Source organism: Manis pentadactyla, chromosome 1, assembly GCF_030020395.1.
Source record: "Manis pentadactyla isolate mManPen7 chromosome 1, mManPen7.hap1, whole genome shotgun sequence".
NCBI lineage: Eukaryota > Metazoa > Chordata > Mammalia > Pholidota > Manidae > Manis > Manis pentadactyla.
The window spans coordinates 133,501,150-133,515,409 of NC_080019.1; positions in this window are offsets into that span (position 1 = coordinate 133,501,150).

Below are 14,260 nucleotides of genomic sequence, written 5' to 3' on the forward strand. Positions count from 1 at the left end.
CCTTCTCCTAATCCCTTGCCCCTTTAAGACTTTTAAAGTGCCTGCTTTTCTTTTGTCCTGGGACAGCTGGTTGTGGGAACCTGTTCATAGTCTTAGTCTCAGACTTTGCTTTTAATCTCCAGAGCACTATGCAATGTGGGTCTGTGCTCCTGGGACAGATTTCCATGGCTGGGTATTTAGCAGTCCTGTGCTTTCACTCCCTTCCCACTTGGATTCTTTTCCTCCCACTAATGAGCTGTTGTGGAGGGAGTCCTTGGGTCCCCCTGGGTCACAGCTTTTTACTTTACCCTTTTCCATGAGATGTTGACTTCTCCCAGATGTAGACTGGCTGGTGTACTGTTACTTCTGGTCACTTTTAGGGATAGTGTGTTTACTGTATTTTCAAAATATGTCTGGTTTTGGGAGATTTCTGCCACACTACTCATGCAGCCATCTTTCCCGTGACTCCTGTTAGTAGGCTCCCTCCATCTTTAAGCCAGCATTATTGCCTAGAATGCTTCTTGTATTTCAAATATTTGACTTTTTTGATCAACAAAAATAATCTCTCTGTTGTTAAAAGGCTTATGTGATTATATCAGACCTATTTAATATAATGTATGTATCACAAAATTAGTTATATCATATAAAACAACCTAATAATTAACAGTAAAATCCATCGTATTCACTGTTTAGAGATTATGCACTCTGCTTACACTGGTAGAGGGCCAGAAATCTTAGAGGACATCTTTGAATTCTACTTCCTAAGGTCCTTACCTTATATCCTCACAGATGCAGAATAAATTCACCTAGTCCCAGTGTTTCCTAGGTTCTTATCCATTGCAGGATCAGTTTAAAATCCAAAAAGTTCATTTAAATCTCCTCATGCCAGAAAGTGCATAATTTTATTTTCTAAATCATCTTAGTAAGGGAGTAGATAAAGCTATTGAGGATACTCATTAAGTACATGCCTAGGAACAACTCATTCTATGAAATTAAAGACAATAATCTGAGCAGAACATTTTAAATATACAGTGGAATGACAAGAATAGAGTAACATTGCTTTTGACATTCTGGTTCAAAATGTAGGAAAAACTGAATGGTTAAAAGGAGTCATCTGACCAAAGTAGTTTTGAAATCCAGACAGAAATGCAAGATAGACTTCCTTGATTAGGATTTAAGTCCTCAGAATAATCCTCTATAGCTTTTGAAGTCACCCTTTGAGCTTTTGATTCTTCCCTTTAGGATCCTAGGTCTGACATCTGGAATTCTACTTGTATAATCTGAGTCATGAACCTTTTTCATAAAAGGTAGCAACCTGTTTGGTATCTAAGTTGCTTTGTCAGTCTAATCACTGGATGTAGAATTTTGGGGTTTTAATAGACTTCCTTTATTTTCTACTCTCTTAGACCCTTTCAATCCAAATTGCCAGGCTGCTTATATAATTTGCTTACATAACTTTCTCAGAACCTTTGTGGGCCATAAATAGATTTCACTGGTTTTCACTATAAGACAGAACTATATCCACAGATCTTTCTGAGAATTTCTTTTTGGGTTCTGACATGAATGAGGGACAATTCCTTTAAACCACTTAGCCACATCCTATGGTTTAATCAGCAATCTCTTTATCATACTTTTTTTTGGTAGGAGTTGAGGGGATTGGGGGTAGGGAATACATCCTTAGATTTTCTCTATGCAGTTGCTCAGAAGCAATTTCTGAATTTTAGCATCTTTGCAATTTGGATAGACTAAGAATTCACCAGTTCATTTTGTTTAAAAGTTCTTCCTTTAATTTTCCTCTTTCTTCTTGCATTTTACTATAAGAAGCAAGAAAAAACCAGGATACATCTTCAAATACAGAATGTCTGGACTCTGCTCACACTATAAGAAGGTTGAAACAAGGTGGTGGACAGGCTGTTTTCTTCTGGAAACACATGTGAAAAACTTCCAGACTATCTTTTTTGGGGAAGAAGTGCATTCTTTGTAGTTGCAGGAGTAAGTGTGCATTTCCTAGGTAGCTGTCATCTGGGAATTGTTCTCAAATATTTGATGCTGCCTGTATTTCTTGATATGTGGTCACTTCCATCTTCAAATGAGCCACATTGTGTGGAATCCTTTCTTGTGCTTCAAATCATGTCTTTCCCTTCCTCAGTCAGCAGAACACTCTACTTTAAAAAGTCTCATGATTACATCAAGACCACCCAGATAATCTGTCTTAAATTTGACTGTTCCTATGAGTAACCTAATCATAGAAGTAAAATTCAAAATGCTGGGAAGATAATAATAATTATAATAATTGATAAATTTGGGATTATGGAGGTAATCTGTCTTGCCTGAGGGTTTCAGCCCTGGGCAAGTTCACTACGGATTCAGTGAGATCAAGAAATGACAATGGAATGTTCTTGGGGCAAAAGGGTTTATTACCTGGCTTTATTCTCACAGCGGTAGGTTGAGCATTAGAATCATGTCTGAATCCACCTCCGTCTCTGCTCTGACCCAGAGCACAAGGTGGAGCTCTTTATATAGTGACTCAGTCAATAATACCTTTTTGCCTATGGGTGTGGAAGCAGTAGCCTAGCAGTAGGCCAATTACATCATCAAGCAGTTTAGGGTCAGGTGACAATTGTGGCCATAAGAACTTCCATTTTCCCTACATAATTACAATCAGAAACTCTTGGAAACTTTCTCAGAATTCTGCCTACTGCACCAAATTGCTATACTTTTTGGAAATATGTGGGCTATTTGTTATAACTTTAATGTTTGTATCTGCCACTGTGATAATTTTGTGTGTGGCTCTTTCATTCAGCCACTTACTTTGAGGTTTATGTATGCTGTTGCACACTGAAATAGTATTTTTGTTTTCATTGCTTTATAGTAGTCTACTGTATAGAGATACCACACTTAAATACTTTTTACACTTCACTGACAGTTCATTTTTGTCCCATTTTTAATTCATTGCTGCTGATTAATTTTGAATATGTAATTTAGCACATATATGTTGGCATTATTTACAAGTATGACTGGTAGGTCAGATACAGTCATATTTTATTTTAATGGATAATGCCAGTCACCTTTCCAAAGTGGCTGCACAAACTTAAATTTTAATACATTTCATTATATGCATTATAGGAATTTAAAACAACTTATTTTGATTTATAGGGAAAAATCATATTTAAAATAATTCATTATAATTTTATTTTTTAAAGTTTTACTAAGTCAAGTTTTAACATCTCTTACTGAAGACTTGTCACTTAAGAATAGATAACCATCTGCTCATATGCCTTCATGAATGCTGCTGTAGTGTTTTGAAAATGATAGTGATTTTTAAGTCATTCATATATCCCCTTATATATCATTCAATCTTAATTATTAACCTTGTTTACAAATCATTATTTTCTACTAATCAAATTAACAATTATGCATACCTCTTTTATCTAGAAAATGTATTTTTTAAAGTTCCCCATTTATATTATTAGGTTTAAAATACCATTATAAGCACTATTATAGTTGTTTTATTTATTTTGGCATGCCTGTAGGTGGAAGTTAACCTCTTAAATTTAAATACTTATAATAGATTCACACATGTGTGTGTGTGTGTGTGTGTGTGTGTGTGTGTTTGTACAGGTGTGAGAAGCAAGCAAGCTGGGCCCCTGGGTGTGAATGCTGCAGGCCCCCAGGGCTGGGGCCTCTCCCTGTTTCTGTGCTCCCCTTACCTTAGGAGACACATGGAAGGACTAGGCTGCCTGCACACTACCAGTTGAGGGCTGCAGCAGGGGTCTCTGGCCTTGTCCCTCTAGACCTTGGCTCAGTTCAGTCTGAAGCCATGAGTTTATGGGCTTGTGCAGCAGGGACCAACCCTGGACAAAGGCACTGGCTGGACGCATACAGGTGAGGGCTTGAGGGAGCCAGACAGTCCTGGAGAGGAGCGTCCATTGTGGGCTCTAACAGGAAGTCCAGCCATTCTCTCAGAATTGCCATGGGCCCTGGGATCCCAACTCAGATGACCACAGAACCAGACAACCATGGACAAAACACCCTCAGCCAGAGAGAGCCAGGAACCCCATGGGCCTGAACCTCCAGGTCCAGCCAAGCTTCTGTCATCTAGAGCTCTCCGAAGCTGGAGTCCAGACAAACAGCTTGTCACCACATCTGTGTGGATTGCACCTGGGAAGGCAGGTGTTCTCACACGTACAGATACCAGTATCATCTGTAAGTTTCTACTCTTTATTGTCTATAGTGGCTACCAATGGCAAATGCACTTATGGGTTGGCCTCTGCTAGCCGATGAGGATACCAGACTTGTCAACTGCCCTGGACCAGCCTGGGCTATGTTTCCAGGCAACTTTGGTTCCAGTCCTGAGGGCAGGTGGGCTCAGCGATGGGCTAGTGAGTGAAGAAGCCAGAGAACCTGCTCCCTGTCTCGTGCCTGGCAAGGCCTGGCTCTGGTGTCCTGTATACAGGAGGTTACCACAGGATCTTTCGTAAAGGTGATTTCAGTGCCCTTGGCCCACTGCTGTTAGAGGTTCATGAAGATACTTTCATGGTGGCCTGGGAGGTTCCACAACTTGGTTTTCACCTCTTTTGAGAGGGGGCTTGAAAGGTCAGTCCCTTCCTGGGTGGAGGCCTCAAGGCAAGTTCGGCACTTGCCACTGGCCATGCACCCCAATCCCAGCCTTTCTTGAGGGATGCAATGGTAGAAGTGTGTGGGTGTCTGAACATGAGAAATAAAGGAATTGTGCCCCAAAAATATATAGTGGGGAGGGCTATCTACTTACAGAGTCCACTAATTCAAATGCTAATCTCATTCAGAAATATACTTATAGACACATCCACAAATATGTTTAATTAAGCACCCTGTGGCCAGTCAGTTGACACAGAAAATTAACCACCACCAAGGTTCCACTGTTTCATGGGCCTCCCTCCAGGAATTCCAGCAGGTTCTCAAGAAGAAGATCCCAGAAAGATTCCCCCTTGGCTCTGACAAGAAGGCAAGAAGAATCACTGTGAATTACTTCATAAATTTCTTCAAATCCCACTGAATAAAGAGCATTATACCAGCTACAGACCCTTTTACTGACCTATCTTACCTAAAGTGTGAGAAAAGCTATACTACTAGAGAAAGACTTGTGAAGGTCACACCCACAGACAGGCCCATCAAAAGACTGAAATGTAATTATAAGATTCTCCTGACACATCTTTCTATCACAGCCACAGGGATAAAGTATAGCTGACTCTTGTTATTTGTAGGTTCTGTATTTGTATATTCATCTACTTTCCAAAATTTATTTTTAACCTCAAAATAAATAATCATAAAGATTTCACGATCATTTACAGATATGTACAGAGTGGTGAAAAATTTTCCTGAGGTGCATGCCCCAGCTGAAGTGGAATGAAACAAAAGAAACACTCTGCCTTCATTTCACTTTTTGTACTGTAAATATGTCCCTTTTTTTTAGTCTATTTAATGCTGCATTTTATAAATTTTGTCTGTTTTTGGTGATTTTGTGGTTTAAAATGGTCCCCAAGTGAAGGGCTAAAATACTGCCTAGTGTTTCCTAGCTCAAGAAGGCTTTGAAGTACCTTTCTGAGAAAATACATGTTTTAGATCAGCTTCATTTAGGCATGAGCTATAGTGTTATTGGTTGTGAGTACCGTATTAATGAATCACAATATGGTACCCCTATAGAAATGAAGAGGAATTTCACTGATATATATGTGAGGCTGCTCTGGAAAGTGCTAAAAATCTATAGTAGTGTGGTAAGCTATTGAAAATATGGAAAAGTGGATGAATTTTTGGATTCATGAGAAAAAAAGATATGAAAGTATAGTGAACAGCAGTGCTGTGAGGGTAAAAGCCAAAGAAATTTAGGGTTGTTACCCTGAATCAGGAAAATGCTAAACCATTCTCTGCTACCGCTAGCTAGCTCACACGTTTTAAAAGGCAATGTGGCATAAAACCCTTAAATTTATAGTCAAGGCAATTTCTACAGACCAGAGAATTTTTTTTGAAATATCTACTAAACATTATACAGGAAAAGGGTGATGTAAAAGAGCAAGTTTTCAATATTGTGAAACTGACTTGCTATTTTTAAGGAGATTGGCAAATGGACCTACATAATACAAAAAGCATTTCAGTTGGTGAAAATGTTCTAATCAGAGACTCACAGGAACTTAAGCGTGTATGTCCCCTAGCAGTAACAGTTTTGTGTAGTTAATACAATGTTTCTGGTCATTTATAGAACATAAACTATGGTGAATAATGAGGATGGACTGGATAATAACAGTGGGTTGCAGCTGCAAAGCTGCACACACAAACTGTCTCTAGAGAGGAGTGCTCAGGAAAGACCAAAGGCAAAAGGACAAAAACAAGGACATTATAAGAATTTTATGTTTATGGCACCTACAGATAGAGCAAACATTACATACAGCCCAGCTTCTAGACAAATTAACACGAATTCTTACACTTAATGACCAGTTGGACAATATCAAGTGATCTAACATATAAGTGAGAAGTTGAAAAGTTAAGAGGAGAAAAAATACATTTGAAGAAAAACAGTTAAAATTTTTCAAATTTTAAGGGAAATGATAAGACCTCCGACCTGAAAAAAAAAACCTTAGCCAACAAAATTAACATGAAGAAAAAAAAGTATAACATAACCATATTCCTGAAAAAGTCAGTAAGAGAAAAATTTTATATTTTAGTACATACCCAACATCTCAAAGAACCCAAGCAGAAATATGAATATAACTACAAGAAATATCATAATCAGATTTCTGAAGGAAAAAAGGTGATAAAGTATTAAAAGCAACCACAGAAATATGACACATTACACACAAGAATTCCAAACAAGATCATAACCAGCTTCTTGTCGAACACTGTACAGGCCAGAAGATGATGAAGTGACTCTTTTTAGAAATACAAAACAAACACACTGAAATTCTATGTCAGATAAAATATTTTCAAGAATAAAGACAAAATAAGATCTTTTACAGAAAAAAAAGTATACAGAATTTGTCACCCAGCGAACCTGCAATATAAGACATGTTAAAGGAAGTTCCTTATGCAGAAATTCAATTTTAGAAAGCAATTTGTAAGCTGGTAGAGAGTCCGTGCTTCTAAAATAGGAAAACAAGCCTACTAATAAAGTTGTGAACTGAATACTCCAAAGCAACTAGTATTACCTCAGAAGAAAACTACTTCAAAATGTAGTGCTTCTAGAAAACAACTTTCCTTTTTTTTTTTTTTTTTTAACATCCCTATAGTCTGTGGATAAGGAATTTGAACAGAGTACAGTGGAGGTTCATGGTCTTTGCTCCGCAATCTCTGGGACCTCAGCCTGGAGTGTCTGGAGTGTCTGGAGGCTGGTGTTACCAGGAGGTGTCTTCGCTCCTGTGTTGGCACCTGAGCTGGAATGACACAAAGACAAAGACTGCCACCCAAAGCTATTTTCTATTTCCTCAGAGCACAGTGGCCTTAGGATGCTCAGACGTTCTAACACAGAGGTGCAGGGCTGTAGTTTGAACATTCCAGTGGCTAAGGAGAAACCTGCATTGTCTTTTATTACCTCTCCTCAGCAGTCACACGGAATCACCTCTGCCATACCATGTTATAATCTTAACAGTTAAAAGTTTTCCCAGGTTCACTGTGAAGGCACTTGGATCCTCTCAGTGGGAAGAGTGTCAGACTGTACTGTCGTCTTTTTAAACATACACGGTTACCTCTGCTCTCCCATTCTCCCTCAGTCTCTATTACTTTCTTTTTCCTTTTCAGGAGCCATAAGGTCTGCAGTTTGGTGCTTCTCTCTGAATACCTTTTCCAACTCTCTCCCCAACCTTTTCCACAGCCACTTCCCTTTCTTCATGATGACCAATGGTCAGTCTACACATTAATATAGGGAATACTATCCACAATAAGATAAATTATCTCTTCATGACTTTTGAGAGTATATGACTGACCAACCACCATTTTTAAATAAGGCTTAAATCATATGTCAGTGACTACTACTGAATTAGACAGAACTAGAAAAGGGTGTAGGAAATGGGGTAGTGGAATATTTTATGTCTTTCTCTGCCAGGGAGGCTCTACCCAGTGCTTCTGTGAAAACTTCTCTGGAATACTCATAACCACACACTTTAGTGTTTTACCAGTATCATCAAACTCTTGGTTTATGAGAGCCTATCACTAGAAAATAAACATCTTGCTATAACAAAAGTTTTGCCAGCAGAAGACAATGAACAATTATTTAAAATGGCATTAAGAAAATATGAGTCAAAACTATCTATATAATTTTCTTTCTTTGAAATGTCAACACTGCTACACATAAGGATAATCTATAAATAAGGAAATGTATTTAGTAATGTTAATACAGAACCATTTTTCTGATCTTTGGGAAAAAATGAAGGATTCAATATCATGCTTTTAAATTACAATAAAACTAATCTCAATAACAAAAAAGAAAAAAAAGAGCTTTATCTTAATAAGGATTTTAAGTGATTTTTTAAAACTTCAAGTTAAGAACAAGAGGAAATTCTCATTTCTTACTGAAATAATATAATGAAAACCTTACTCTCCAAAAATTTAATTGAACTATATTGAACATTAACCATGTAACAGATACTGGAAAAGCAGTACATTTATACTTTCCATATTTTAAAAAAACCCTAGGAGGTAACTATTATTAGCTCCATTTTTCAGATAATCTTACTGAGACTTAAGGTTTTAAGTAACTTAAATGGTATAGTATATTAATAAAGACAGAAGAAATTAGATTTAAATCTGTCTTACTCCAAGTAGGGAAATAAAAGCAGAAGTCTGATAGTGGACATTTTACCAAACTGGTAGATGAGAGGCTTAAAGTGTAAGACAAAATGACAAATGTGACTTTCTTGGTATTCAAATATTAAGAAGACCAAATAGATTGCATACAAGTAAGGATACAGGAGCTCAAGAAGTTTAAGTGACTCACTGATTATACACCTCATGTATCATGGGCCACAGCCTGAACCTGAGTCTCAGTTCTACCTGGCCTGATATAGCACTCTCACCTGCTTATTTTGTCATATCTCATTCATTTGGAATTCCTATTACAACTCCTCTCACGATCACCACATAACTTTGACCTACCTAACCCCCAACTCCACAAGTCTTTTTTATATTACTCCATATAAAAGTGACTTCCTACAGCACAAATTCATGGAACTAGCCAATGGTGTATTTACAGTAACTTGCCATGTATTATTCTAATTAATTATCATAGAGGCATTGTTTTATGAGTTTGGTATTTTCAAGGAGATATGGGTCAGCGTCACTACTCTTTTACTTGCTACAGAACTTATGAGTGTGCCTTGTATGTGGAAGATTAGTAATGCTAACTAACATTTTGGGAAAATGAAACAAACCTAAATTGATGGTTTAAATTACCAAAATTGCCTCAACTATACTATGCATTATTTTCTGGAAATAAAACAATTACCCCAAGAACCAAGTGTTTTTGCTCAATTACATTGTTTTAATGTTATTATTTAAAGTTCTTAGTTAGACAAAGTATGGGCTAATATGCCATTTTGATATCTTTAAAATGCATTCAATGTATTTATTTTAATCACTGTAACAGTATTGTTAATTTTAAGAAATTAGGAATAATAATTTGATTTATCTCACCAGTGTTCTTTCCTCAGACTGTCCTGAGCACAAGCTGTGAGCAACTTTTATCCTTATCCACTGCAAACAATGTAACAAAACTATTTTAAAAAAATGCATTTCAACAAATCAGTTCTATACTTCAGAAATATAGGGCTGCACAGATTTTCATGAAGATCATTTTAAGCATCTAGTTAAAATCATTAAGCCTGCCTCATCAAAATCTTCCCAAATTATTCACTCTAAATTGTTACATATATGCTTCCAGGCACTACCAAAAAAAAATCTAATTTAAACATACCAGAAATTGAAATATATTCTTTCATCATCACCCTCAACTGGAAAAAATGATGTAGACATTTTTTTCTATTTAAAAATTTTGCTTGGAAAATACTATGAAACTTAGATGACAACTTTAAAAATGTCAGATTAATGTAGTCTATAATTTTATAAAAATATTTCTTTTGGAAAGTGCGGAGCCAAGATAGCAGCATGAGTAGAGCAGCGGAAATCTCCTCCCAAAACCATATATATTTTTGAAAATTCAGAAAATACAACTATCCCTAAAAGAGAGACCAGAAGATACAGGACAACAGCCAGGCTACATCTACACCTGTGAGAACCCAGTGCCTCATGAAGAGGGTAAGATACAAGCTGCGGCTGGCGGGACCGGAGCGCCCCTCACCCCAGCTCCCAGCGGGAGGAGAGGAGTTGGAGCGGGGAGAGAGAGGGAGCCCGGGACTGCTAAATAGCCAGCCCTAGCCATCTGCACTAGGAGCGCAGACACCCAGTCTGTGGTGTGCTGGATACTAGGGAAACAGGACAGTAAGACCTGTGAGTGGGTCCCCACAGCTGGCAACCCTGGGACAAAGAAAAGCAAGTGCCCTTTGAAAATCTTAAAGGGACAGAGGCCTCACAGCTGGGCAGAAGTGCCCCATTACAATCAGCCCAGGAACTGGGAATCCTGGGGAACTCCGGGCACCCCAACCCCCTGGGCAGCAGCACAGCTCAGATGCCCCTCACAGTCATAAACAGTCTCCCGCCCTTTCCCCTCTGGCACAACTCTGCTGTACAGGCAGTGGCCACACCCAGAGCAACCAGGCAGTGCTTCTTCCACAGCGACTGGGCAAGAATCAGACACCCCGTCTGCATGCAGCTGCCCAGCACAAGAAGTTAGGGGTCGCTGTTCTCCCAGGAGAGGAAGGCCACAACTAGCAAGAAGGGACTTTCTCCCAGCTGACACACACACCAGCTCCCCACAACTATCTTTATTGCCATGAAAGACAGAAGAATTTGATACAGACCAGACTAACCCAGACATCCTCCCCTGAGAAGGAATCTGGGGAGATAGACCTACCTAATCTCCCTGAAAAAGAATCCAAAATAAAGGTCATAACCATGCTGATGGATATTCAGAGAAATATGCAAGAGCTAAGGGATGAAGTTCAGAGGGAGATTACAGAAATGAAACAATCTCTGGAAGGACTTAAGAGCAGACTGGATGAGGGGCAAGGGGCCGTTAATGGAATAGAAATCAGAGAACAGGAACGCAGAGAAGCTGACGCAAGGGAAATTAAAGGATCTCCAGGAATGAAACAATATTAAGAGAATGGTGTAATCAATCTAAAAGAAACATTATCCACATTATAGGGGTACCAGAGGAAGAAGAGAGAGAAAAAGGGATAGAGAGTGTATTTGAAGAAATAATTACTGAAAACTTCCCCAAACTGGGGGAGGAAATAATTGATCAGACCATGGAAGCACACAGAACTCCCAACAGAAGGGACCCAAGGAGGACAACACCAAGACACATAATAATTAAAATGGCAAAGATCAAGGACAAGGACAGAGTTTTAAAGGCAGCTAGAGAGAGGAAAAAGGTCACCTACAAAGGAAAACCCATCAGGCTATCATCAGACTTCTCAACAGAAACCTTACAGGTCAGCAGAGAATGGCATGATATATTTAATGCAATGAAACAGAAGGGCCTTGAACCAAGAATACTGTATCTAGCATGATTATTATTTAAATATGGAGGGTTTAGACAATTCCCAGACAAGCAAAAGTTGAGGGAATTTGCCTCCCACAAACCACCTCTACAGGGTATTTTAGAGGGACTGCTCTAGATGGGAGCACTCCTAAAACTAAATAGAAGTCACCAGAGAAAATAAAATCACAGCAAAGAAAGCAGACCAACCAAATACTAACTAAAGGCAAAAAATAAAATTAACTACACACAAAATCACTTAAAGGAAACACAAAATGGCACAGAATAAAACAACCAACATATAAAGAATGGAGGAAGAGGAATAAGAAGGGAGATAAATAATCACTAGACAGTGTTTATAATAGCTCAATAAGCAAGTTAAGTTCATAAGATACTAAAGAATCTAACATTGAACCTTTGGTAACCACGAATCTAAAGCCTAGAATGGCAATAAGTACATATTTTTCAATTATCACCACAAATGTAAATGGATTGAATGCACCAATCAAAAGACACAGAATAAAAGAATAGATTAAAAAGCAAGACCCATCTATATGCTGCTTACAAGAGACTCACCTCAAACCCAAAGGCATGCACAGACTAAAAGTGAAGGGATGGAAAAAGGTATTTCATGCAAACAACAGGGAGAAAAAGCAAGTGTTGCAGTACGAGTATCAGACAAAATAGACTTCAAAACAAAGAAAATAACAAGAGATAAAGAAGGATATTACATAATGATAAAGGGCTCAGTCCAACAAGAGGATATAACCATTATAAATATATATGTACCCAACACTGGAGCACCAACATATCTGAAACAAATACTAACAGAACTAAAGGAGAAAATAGAAGGCAATGCATTCATTTTGGGAGACTTCAACACACCACTCACTCCAAAGGACAGGTCCACCAGACAGAAAACAAGTAAGGACACAGAGGCACTGAACAACGCACTAGAACAGATGGACCTAATAGACATCTATAGAACTCTACATCCAAAAGCAACAGGATACACATTCTTCTCAAGTGCTCATGGAACATTCTCCAGAATAGACCACATACTAGGCCACAAAAAGAGTCTCAGTAAATCCAAAAAGACTGAAATCCTACCAACCAACTTTTCAGACAACAAAGGTATAAAACTAAAAATAAATTGTACAAAGAAAACAAAAAGGCTCACAAACACATGGAGGCTTAACAACATGCTCCTAAATAATCAATGGATCAATGAACAGATTAAAATAGAGATTAAGGAATATATGGAAACAAATGACAACAACAACAACAACACAAAGCCCCAACTTCTGTGGGATGCAGCAAAAGCAGTCTTCAGAGGAAAGTATATAGCAATCCAGGCATATTTAAAGAAGGAAGAACAATCCCAAATGAATACTCTAAGGCCACAATTATCGAAATTGGAAAAAGAAGAACAAATGAGGCCTAAAGTCAGCAGAAAGAGGGACATAATAAAGATCAGAGAAGAAATAAATGAAATTGAGAAGAATGAAACAATAGAAAAAAATCAATCAAACCAAGAGCTGGTTCTTTGAGAAAATAAACAAAACAGATAAGCCCGTAGACAGACTTATTAAGAGAAAAAGAGAATCAACACACATTAACAGAATCAGAAACGAGAAAGGAAAAATCATGACGGACCCCACAGAAATACAAAGAATTATTAGAGAATACTATGAAAACCTATATGCTAACAAGCTGAAAAACCTAGAAGAAATGGACAATTTCCTAGAAAAATACAATCTTCCAAGACAGACCAAGGAAGAAACACAAAAACTAAACAAACCAATTACTAGCAAAGAAATTGAAGCAGTTATCAAAAAACCACCCAAGAAAAAAAATCCCGGGCCAGATGAATTTACCTCGGAATTTTATCAGATTTACAGAGAAGACATAATACCCATTCTCCTTAATGTTTTCCAAAAAATAGAAGAGGAGAGAGTACTCCCAAACTCATTCTCTGAAGCCAACATCACCCTAATACCAAAACCAGGCAAAGACCCTACCAAAAATGAAAATTACAGACCAATATCCCTGATGAACGTAGTTGCAAAAATACTCAACAAAATATTAGCACACCGAATTAAAAAATATATCAAAGGATCATAGACCATGACCAAATGGGATTCATCCGAGGCATGCAAGGATGGTACAACATTCGAATATCCATCAACATCATCCACCACATCAACAAAAAGGTCAAAAACCACATGATCATCTCCATAGATGCTGAAAAAGCATTCGACAATATTCAACATCCATTCATGATAAAAACTCTCAACCAAATGGGTATAGAGGGCAAGTACCTCAACATAATAAAAGCCATATATGATAAAGCCACAGGTAACATCAAACTGAACAGCGAGAGGCTGAAAGCTTTTCCTCTGAGATCAGGAACAAGACAGGAATGCCCACTCTCCCCACTGTTATTCAACATAGTACTGGAGGTCCTAGCCACAGCAATTAGACAAAACAAACAAATACAAGGAATCCAAATAGGTAAAGAAGAAGTTAAACTGTCACTATTTGCAGATGACATGATATTGTACATAAAAAACCCTAAAGACTCCACTCCAAAACTACTAGAGCTAATATCGGAATTCAGCAAAGTTGCAGGACACAAAATTAACACACAGAAATCTG